This window comes from Eubalaena glacialis, chromosome 6 (genome assembly GCF_028564815.1).
Source record: "Eubalaena glacialis isolate mEubGla1 chromosome 6, mEubGla1.1.hap2.+ XY, whole genome shotgun sequence".
In the NCBI taxonomy this organism is placed as follows: Eukaryota; Metazoa; Chordata; class Mammalia; order Artiodactyla; family Balaenidae; genus Eubalaena; species Eubalaena glacialis.
Window position 1 is genome coordinate 115,483,409 of NC_083721.1, and position 10,849 is coordinate 115,494,257.

A 10,849-nucleotide genomic window follows, 5' to 3' on the forward strand; every position below is an offset into this window, starting at 1 on the left:
CCAAAGGAGAAATCTTGAAAGAAGAGTAAGACTTCCATAGGAAGTCAAGGAAGATAGGAGATTTCACACAGAAAGAATATGTCCCTGACCCTGCTGGTTGCCCCTTCAAGTACATTTCCTCTTCAATTATTCCTTGCCATCTAAATCCTCACTTTGTTTTTCTGGATCTCTCATGAATCACTTAAGGCTTTGGTGCTCCCCAGCCTCAGGGATTAAATCTTGGTTGGTCTGACTCAATAGGAGCAATTCTATTACCCTTTCCATGGTTGGTTTAGAAAAGATTACTTCATTCCATCCTGGTCCATGAGACAGCTTTGAGAGAAAATTTGCTGTGGGGATGCTGGGACATCCTGTGTGAGGACAGAATGGTCTCTTCTGGTTTTTATATGCTATGTCAGAGTATGAAGTTTGAAACTAATACAGACACTTGTCACCACAGGAGACAAATCTGAAGAAAAAGAGCTGTGTCTCTAAGTATGGCATTGGGCCATAAAACAACAATCCTGGAACCACTAACTGGGACTAACTCTGATTTCTTGTTGTGTCTGATAATAAATCACTTATTTTGTAAGTTCTTTTGAGTTAACTGATAAATAAAAACAAAGTCTTAAGGGCATAAATTATCAGAGTTCCACAATCCACATACTTACTGTGAAGGGCCAGCCTAGTGTTCCCTATTGTACTGAACTGAGTGAGTAGTTAAGCAACTATTTTAAGCAACAATTTTCCCAAGGCTGAGGATGAAAGACCAGAGCCAACTCTCACAAGCATGAGATGCCAATAAATAAAGACCTGAAGAAACTAGTTTGATTTTGTGGGAAAATGCAAGATGCCTTAGTCAAAATATGAATGCCAAAGATAAATTTTGCTAATCTCTGCAAGGATATAGAAAGTGAGTCTGGCAGCAAACGATAGGTTGGTCTCTCTGACATTGGTTCCTTTAAGCTGTCAGGCTCACCAAGTAGACTCATTCATATAAAAGCCTGTCCCCAAACCTTCAAAGCTTTAATCATGAACCACTTGTACTGATTTTGTTTTACCACGTGAATCATTTTCATTTTACGGTTTCACCATGATCTTTGGTCTAGCACGCTCAGGACTTCTTCACTGTTTTTCCCCTCCACTTTTCCCCGACACACAATTTGATAACTTCCTCTGTCAATACCTGAGGCTTCCTCAAAAAATAATCCTACCAATTTTGGTCAGCTAGGACCATCTCCTCTGGCACAGACTACTCTGAACAACAGATCTGCTCCAGCTTTATGAAGATCCTGGACAAGATCCACCAAAACCCCCTCTTATAGAGACAGAAAATTGACAAAGTTATGGAAAAAAGCCCATTCTTTTCATTTACCGATATTCAACATGTACTTGGTTTTTGAACATATAATTGCAAAGTGTAATTATCAACCTTGCTTTTGCAGAGAACATTCAGTTATCTCAACGTCTATATTGCAAAATTATAAAAGAATTACTGAACCCACATTAATTCATATTGATGTAAATTTAGAGTATGTACATGTACCAAATAATAAAAAAAAAGATATAATAAATTAAAAGTAAATAATAATGGTGTTTATTTTCCTAAGATAGGTACATTGGGGCAGGTTCCTTAGACATGTGCTTAGATATTAACAGGACAAAACACTGTTTCATAAATATTTTCATAAAGAAGTTCTGGCTTTTCAGGATAACCTTTATAGTTCTTCCTAAAGCACAAGAGAACATTCCTATAAAATGGACAAAAACCTATTTTCTTGGTTCTCATTGTTTCCCAAAACTATGAGCTAGACTGAAAAGCCACAAGAGCGAAACCTCACCACTCTTGTCACTTCTAGAATTCTAGTGCTTAACAAAATGCCTGACATATAATGGGTGTGCTGTTCTTTAAATATATTTTTTTGGAATCAGAAGTCTGAGTATTGCTTCAGATCTGTATCTGATGGTCTGAAAGCACTGAAACAAACTGTGGAGGTGCTGTTATCTAGTGAGTGTCACTGTGCTTCCAGAAGACTATGCCCTGTTTCTGATTTCAACCATGGACTCTTAGAGTTGAAGGGGAGTGAAGGGGTCTTTTCCATAGACCTCTCACCCACGTCAGCAAAAATGCCATTCGATTTCTGCTCTTTTGGTCTTAGGGTGCTTGTTACATTCAATCATTTGTCTGAGGCATTCTTTCAGAAGAAAGACAGAAGAAATTTACTCCATCTTCTATATGACTGTATTTTAATATCCAGAGGAATAGCTGTCTCTTCTGCATGTGAACAATCCCTAATTTTTTATTTGACACTGTTTCTTGATCCTCATCATCTTGATATTTAATCCTTTCACCTTTCTCTGGGACATGGAAATCTCCTTTAAAATGTGGTATCAAGAATTGAACTCAATACTCCTGATGCACTCTTTTTATCCCAATTAAAAATATAAGAATCCTAGAGAAAAGTTGAAGGAATGCTATATTGAACACCTGCATATTCTTCACCTGTATTCACAAATTTTAATATTTTATCTTATTTACTTTTTTCTGTCTGTATATAAATATAAGAATTTTTACCTGAAGCTTTGATATTAAGTTGCTGACATTATAACACATTGCCCCTAAATATATTAGCACGTATTTTATAAGAACAAAAACATTCTCCCACATAACCACTATACCATCAACACATCCAATGTAACACTGCTATGACAATATACAGTCAACATGCAAATACCCCCAACTGTCCAATTGTTATTTATAGGTGTTTCTTTTTTTCCCTGCCCCAGAATCCAACCAAGGACCATGGTTTACATTTGGTGGTTATGTCTCTTTAACCTTCTTCAAGTTCTCTCACTTTTCTTTTTCTTTGATCATTTTTTCTTTTTTAAAGACTCTGGGATAGGTGTCTTATAAAATGTTCCACAATTTGAATTGATGTGATTGCTTTTTCATTATTAAATTCAGGTTAAACATTTTCACAAGAATATTACATAGGTAAAGTTGTGTCATATCACTCTATCACATTAAGAGGAGCATGGTATCAGTTGGTCCCATTACTGATGGCAAACATTTTGGTCATTTGATCACCATTATTTAAGATGGTGTTCCCAAACCCTCCCTTATAAAGGTCAGTATTCTCCTTTGTAATTAATCCACAATATGTGAGGTAATACTTTAAGACTATATGATTATCTTGTTCTCCAAGATTTATACCTATAGTTTTAGCATCTATTGATGACCCTTGCCTTCATCAGTTATTACATTGGCAGGTGCAGCATTTCTAATTTTATCCCTTTAATCTTTATTAGCTGGCATTCTAATATAAAGAAGAGCTCTGCCTTTCCTGATGTGCCTTGAGTACTTTTGATCTCCTTTGTTCTGAATATTATACTTTTCGCATTGCAGCCTTAGATTGCAGTAAATTATTTTTCACCATCAGGTCACACAGTTCACTCATTCAAAGAACAAACAGTAGTTCCATTTGAACATGTAGAGTTTTAAATCATTCATCATATATTAGAGCATTAGAGTGTAAGAATTAATTAGATATATTCATATAATTCATAGGAGATATTGCTATTTCTTTAGCATCCAGACTTAATTAGTTTTTATGTTTTCAAAGCTCTCTATTGACTTAATGTATTTTTCTGGCCTCTTACTTCCTACTGGAGGTTTATCTACCTTCTGTCATTGTACTGCAGATACGTGGCTAGCAATAAAAATGATCACATAATATTTATGAAAATGATTGTAATTCTACCCATAGCTACAAAGTCATCTGCCAATGATTTTCTCCACATCAGTACTATATGTTAACATGTTAGGACATAAATGTTTTTATTACATGCTAAAATTAAATGAGAATTATAAACACTAAATATAGGAATCATACGACACAATATTGCAACTTAATACTTCTCTGCAGAAAACCCTTGAGATAGAGATACTGTTAACATTTAAGCATATTAATTACTCAGAAAATGGTCTAAACGGTTTGAAATTAGGATCATCTGGTCCACCTTTTTTTTTTTTTTTTCAGAGAATATGACACAGACTAGAGAAACTAAAAATCATTTCTTTTCAAGGACATTGGTATTTTTTTGTTTTGGCTTGGTTCATAAAATCACAGGAATTCCTGAATTGGTGTTTCTCTCATGAGTGCCATTTACAGAAGACACAGATGGGACTTTTCTTCCCATAAAGACTGTATGTGGCTGCAGGAGTTAAACATATTTCTCAACTGCAATCTGGCACTGCTTTTTAATTTCTCAAATTGAAAAAAACATAAGGCAAAAATTATGAGCCATTTCTCTTGTTATTATACTGATTACACAGATTCATCATGAACAAGACAGATGCTAATTTGTGCATAAAGCATATTCCTTTTGACAGGAAAATATACATAAGTTGTGGTTGAAAAAAGACAAGGATAGTGTTAAAACCATTTTTCGATTTATGTGGAAAGTTTCCAGTGAAAGACATGATCTCCTGCTTTATCACATCAACAATAATTCCTAGATACAGAATGTCAGTAAAGACACCCAAACAAATCTCTTTCCATGGAGTCCGGTGGCTTGGCAATTGGGAATTTTTGAATCAGTGGTGAACCCAAGCAAATCAAGGAAGGTGACTGTGATGGAGAGAAAACAATGAGGTCACCTGTGCCCCAATTTCTTGCACCATTTCTTCTACAGAAATTCCAATGTGACCTTCAGCAATTTCCTTAACATATTTTGGTTTCTGCTTTCCTATTTCTAAATTCAAGATATTTGGGTCACATGCTGGCTGTTTACCTTTTAGCTATAAAATTTGATATATGGATTCTATTTTTCAAGCTATGTAGAATGAGTTTGTGGTCTAAAGTTGAACTGATATAAATTTAGAGTCAAATAACCCCCATGACAGGTGGATTTTCCCCAAATCCCATTATGACCTAGAAAATTTGGTATTAAAAGCAACTTCCCTCCTGATAATCTTATAAGTACTTAAGTGCCAGAAATTCAAGACCTAGTCAGTGGAACAAGAATGATGTCTGCCAAGAATGACGGCAAAGCAGAGTTTTAGAAGAGTGGAAGATTAAAGCTTAAAGCTGGGAGAATGTCTGTGGTGATGGATGAACTTCTATTTAACCTATAATAAAAATCATACTTTTCTTTCAATGCCTAGTCAAAAAGCTACTTACCCCATAACACCGTCCCAATTGCCCCTCCCCCACCCTCTTTTCCATTCTGTTTCCCTACCACTTTGTTCTTTGTCCCTTTGATGTGGTCTTCTATTAAAATTATCTACATATTAATTCCTCCCACTGTTTTGTAAATTTCTTGAGCCTTCAGACACTTCTCTTTCATTTTTGTGTTCATTCTTCCGTTCTCTTCTCTCACTATTCTCCCACCCCTACTCCCAGACCACATCGTCTAAATATTGAGTAGAACCTACTCAATATTTCTTTCTCAAATTTAACATTATTTCAATTGACAGATGTGAATATATATGTCAGAGCATCAAAATCATTGAATTTGAACAGTTTCGTGATTCATTATGACTGTAGACAGTTAAGTACCCATCAATCTCTGGCAGACAAATGTTAAGATTTACCTGACTTAGCTTGTTGAAGTCAGGGACCATGTCTTGTCCAGCTTTGCGCTGCCGGCACTGGTCACGGCATCTGGCACCAAGCATGTGCTCTCTTAAGGCTTACTGAATGGAACAATCCTGACCTATGAGCTAGGTTAGGATTAGATGGGGAGCTGTGTAGAGAAAACAAAAGATTAGTTTTTTCTTGGATGAATTCAAAAGAGACTTCCAAGAAAATAAATGAGGGATTGCAGCTCTCTATGAACCATATTATCTGCAATATTTTCAGAGTAACTAGTCTTTAACTAACTACAGTTGACCCCAGAGCAACTCAGGGTGGGGAGGTGGTTAGGGGCGCTGACCCCTGCACAGTCCAAAATCCACATATAAGTTCACTGTCTGCCCTCCCTATCTGGGGGTCCGGATCTGTGGACTCAACCAATCAGGATCATGTAGTACTGCAGCATGTATTTATTGAACAAAACCTGTGTATAAGTAGACCTCCACAGTTCAAACCTGTATTGTTTAAGAGTCAACTGTAGTCTCATTTCAACAATAAACAACTTGTTGTGAAAATGACTCTACTACCCAAAGCAATCTACAGATTCAATGCAATCCCTATCAAACTACCACTGGCATTTTTCACAGAACTAGAACAAAAAATTTCACAATTTGTATGGAAACACAAAAGACCCCGAATAGCCAAAGCAATCTTGAGAACGAAAAATGGAGCTGGAGGAATCAGGCTCCCTGACTTCAGACTATATTACAAAGCTACAGTAATCAAGACAGTTTGGTACTGGCACAAAAACAGAAACATAGATCAATGGAACAGGATAGAAAGCCCAGAGATAAGCCCACGCACATATGGTCACCTTATCTTTGATAAAGGAGGCAAGCACATACAGTGGAGAAAAGACAGCCTCTTCAATAAGTGGTGCTGGGAAAACTGGACAGCTACATGTAAAAGTATGAAATTAGAACACTCCCTAACACCATACACAAAAATAAACTCAAAATGGATTAAAGACCTAAATGGAAGGCCAGACACTATCAAACTCTTAGAGGAAGACATAGGCAGAACACTCTATGACATAAACCACAGCAAGATCCTTTTTGACCCAACTCCTAGAGAAATGGAAATAAAAACACAAATAAACAAATGGGACCTAATTAAACTTAAAAGCTTTTGCACAGCAAAGGAAACCATAAACGAGACCAAAAGACAACCCTCAGAATGGGAGAAAATATTTGCAAATGAAGCAACTGACAAAGGATTAATCTCCAAGATTTACAAGCAGCTCATGCAGCTCAATAACAAAAAAACAAACAACCCAATCCAAAAATGGGCAGAGGACCTAAATAGACATTTCTCCAAAGAAGATATACAGATTGCCAACAGACACATGAAAGAATGCTCAACATCATTAATCATTAGAGAAATGCAAATCAAAACTACAATGAGATATCATCTCACACTGGTCAGAATGGCCATCATCAAAAAATCTAGAAACAATAAATGCTGGAGAGGGTGTGGAGAAAAGGGAACCCTCTTGCACTGTTGGTGGGAATGTAAACTGATACAGCCACTATGGAGAACAGTATGGAGGTTCCTTAAAAAACTAAAAATAGAACTACCATATGACCCAGCAATCCCACTACTGGGCATATACCCTGAGAAAATCGTAATTCAAAAAGAGTCAGGTACCAAAATGTTCATTGCAGCTCTATTTACAATAGCCAGGACATGGACGCAACCTAAGTGTCCATCATCGGATGAATGGATAAAGAAGATGTGGCACATATATACAATGGAATATTACTCAGCCATAAAAAGAAAAGAAATGGAGGTATTTGTGGTGAGGTGGATGGAGTTAGAGTCTGTCATACAGAGTGAAGTAAGTCAGAAAGAGAAAAAGAAATACAGTATGCTAACACATATATATGGTATCTAAGGGAAAAAAAAAAAGGTCATGAAGAACCTAGTGGCAAGACGGGAATGAAGACACAGACCTACTAGAGAATGGACTTGAGGATATGGGGAGGGGGAGGGGTAAGATGTGATAGGGTGAGAGAGTGGCATAGACATATATACACTACCAAATGTAAAATAGCTAGCTAGTGGGAAGCAGCCGCATAGCACAGGGAGATCAGCACAGGGAGATCAGCTCGGTGCTTTGTGACCACCTAGAGGGGTTCGATAGGGAGGGTGGGAGGGAGGGAGATGTAAGAGGGAAGAGATATGGGAACATATGTATATGTATAACTGATTCACTTTGTTATAAAGCAGAAACTAACACACCATTGTAAAGCAATTATACTCCAATAAAGATGTTAAAAAAAACAATAAACAACTTTTTAATAAACTGTGTGAGACAGTGAGACACAAAAGGAATCTTATTAACATTCTAGATTGAATCATCTAAGGTTTTTATCTCATTTTCTTCTTCTTCTTCTTCTTTTTTTTAAATACCCCCAAAGCAGCACTTACTTACCCAATGAATTCCAAAACATTTAATTTAGAAGTCTGGCATTTCATAATCACCGATTTTGATTGACATGAGCTAACACATAAGACGATAGCCAAAGAGTTAGAAAACATAAATCCATGATTCTTAAACAATAGTAACAACAACAACAAAAAGTTACAGGTATCAAAACTTTAGATGCATCGCACTGAAAAGAAGGCTTGTGCGCCTCATAATTTAAAGAGGCAAAACAAGGCGCTACTGAAACCTCACGTTAAACAGCTTATTATTAAGCTGATGGAAAGGAGCAAGTGGTCTCTCCATCTCAGCTTCCCTTAACAGTTTTCCAACAGCTGAAGAAAGATGTGGGAGGGGTGAATTCATTTATGCATGCACAGATTTACTGCTTTAATAGAACACTATCAGCTTGTTTTAAACGAACTGTTTAAACACCGACTGCAGCCTGTGTCGGCTAATCCTCCGTTCTAACCTCCCCATTGCTTTCACCTGCATTTCACTTAGCTCGGCAAGCAGAGTAAAATGCCTCTTTCAGAACGCACCTGTCTGCACAATCTGAAAAGGAAGCTCCTGTGAGCTCACAGCAAACCGTCAGTCCCGCAATGCCCATGAATTTGTCCGGAACTGCTTCCCGGGGGAGCAGAGAGCAGATCTGAGTGCATCCGAGTAGCTGTGCTGCCATACAGACAGGTTCAGCACTAGCTACGGAGTGACTGCAGCGAGGAAGGGGCGGTGGTGCTGGGGTGGGGGTAGGCGTCGGGCCGAGGCGCCCGCGTGGCCCTTCTCCGGCTTCCTCGTCCTGCTGGTCGCTCCTCCGGAGGGCGAAGTTGTCTCACAGCAGATGCATGATGAGCGTGCAGTCGTTATAGGAATCCCCGTTTAGTGCGTCCAGCTCGCCCGTGGCATCTTCGGAGGCTTGTTTGGCTAAGAGGCAGGGCTCCTCGGGCGCTCTCTGGGTCTCACAGTAGAACACGGAGAAGTTGAGGGCCAGGCCCAGGCGCATGGGGTGCGTGGGCTGCATGTGCTCTTTGCTGATTTTGAAGGCTTCCTCGTGGCGGCCTCCGGAGCTTCGACCACACTGTTTTTCTTCTCACCGGAAGCTGCCTCTGCCAGGCAGCGGTAGTAGTCGCCTTTCATCTTCAGGTAGAGGACCTTTGCTCTCACACTGGAAATCAGTGCAGTTCTTGATGAGGAACTTGTCCAGCAGAGCCGGCACGACGCTGCACACCGTTTCCAGCTCTTTCTCGATCTACGCCTGGTAAGCCTTAACCTTCTTTCTTCTCATTCCCGTCGGCCATGGTTTTCTGCTCGATGCTGCTGATAACCCTCCAGGAAGACCGCTGGGCACCGACCACGTTCTTGTAGGCCTGAGAGAGGAGGTTTCGGTCTTCACTGGGGAGAGGTTCGTTGAGCTCGGTCACCGCCTTCATGGCGGAGGCCCTGTCGTCGCAGCGCTCCGCATGCTCGGCCAGCCGCGCCCGCTGCAGCAGCCGCTCGCAGTCCCCGTTACCACTAAGGCCCGGCCTCACTTAGCGCCCCGCTCCGCTCGCTCGCTCGCTCGCTCGCGCGTGCGCTCCGGGTCGCCGCGGAGGCTGCCGCCGCGCACGCGCACGCGCACTGGGTTTACCGGCGGCCAAGGCAGCAGGCGGCCGGGAGCGCCGCTCGCCCGCTCGCTGGCTTGGCCCGCGCGCTGTGTTACCTCCTTTTCAGATTTGTCTGGAGTGTTGAAAAAAGTTTATAGTTCCTTTTTCCTCCTTTCTAACATGTGATTGAGATTTTTTTATCCACTTCATGATCTGATAAAAGTACTTTAGAAGTTTCTTTCAGTAAATATTTTCCAGTTTATAGCATTCATTCTTGAGTTCCCTCTAGATACCAACAAAGCAAGTAAAGAAGTAGACTTGCTTCTCTTCTCACTGCAGGAAGGTAGATAACCGATAATCCCAAGTTGCCTCAATAAAATTTGAACAAACCTCTGTCTCTGGTGTTAAGACTTAAGAGTAAGGTCCGTAGTAATAAATGTTGATTATTGTGTTTTCCTGCCAATCCTCCTGTTCGAAGGCCATGTGCACGTGGGATGTTTTATCTGCTCAGCAGAGTTTTCGCCAGGCTCCTCCTTTTCCATAAAATGGATAGTATCTGTACTATTCACTTAAATAATGACTAAAATAGTGTCTAGATTGCATAGCCCTGATGGTTTGCTCTCATGGAGTTTCTTTTTGGTGCTATGTTCTCATAAAAGTATTATCAAACCTACCTCTATATTTGCTATAGGAATCTTGTTTGAGGATATTGTCCATCCCAATGTTCATTGCCTTCCCTATGAAGTTCCACATGAAAATGTTTTTTTAGAAAATTTTCTGCTAACTGCTAGTGAAATTTTGCTTCTCCCAAAGAACAGGTATTTTCCCTCATAAACAACGAGGGTTATCTGCAACACTAGCTCCAGTTATTAAAGCATCAGTGAATGTATAACCTCAGTTAACAAGATGTCAGGAGACAGTTTGGTTTAAGAGTGATTATTCAGCAACTCAATGATATTAACAGCAATCACAAATTCCTGTTTTTTCCAGCTATGCACCTTCAGTGTCAAGCTTGTCAGGCTAGCCTATGTCATGGTTGTTAGATGGTTGCAGTAGCACTAGGAGTGAAATCCTCAAACAGTAACATCCAGAAGAATAGCATATGCCAGACTTTCTCAGAGTATTCTAGCTAATTTCAAAGAAACATCTCCAGAGGACCCCCAGTTATCTCCTACCATTGCATTGGCCAGAACCACGTTAGGTGCCCAACTAGAACAAATACTAGC

General features: G+C 39.7%; 1 pseudogene; it reads right to left on the reverse strand.

Annotated features, from left to right (window-relative positions):
* Positions 1–5,561: 5,561 nt before the first annotated feature.
* Positions 5,562–9,539, reverse strand: LOC133093609 (14-3-3 protein eta-like; annotated as a pseudogene).
* Positions 9,540–10,849: the final 1,310 nt, after the last annotated feature.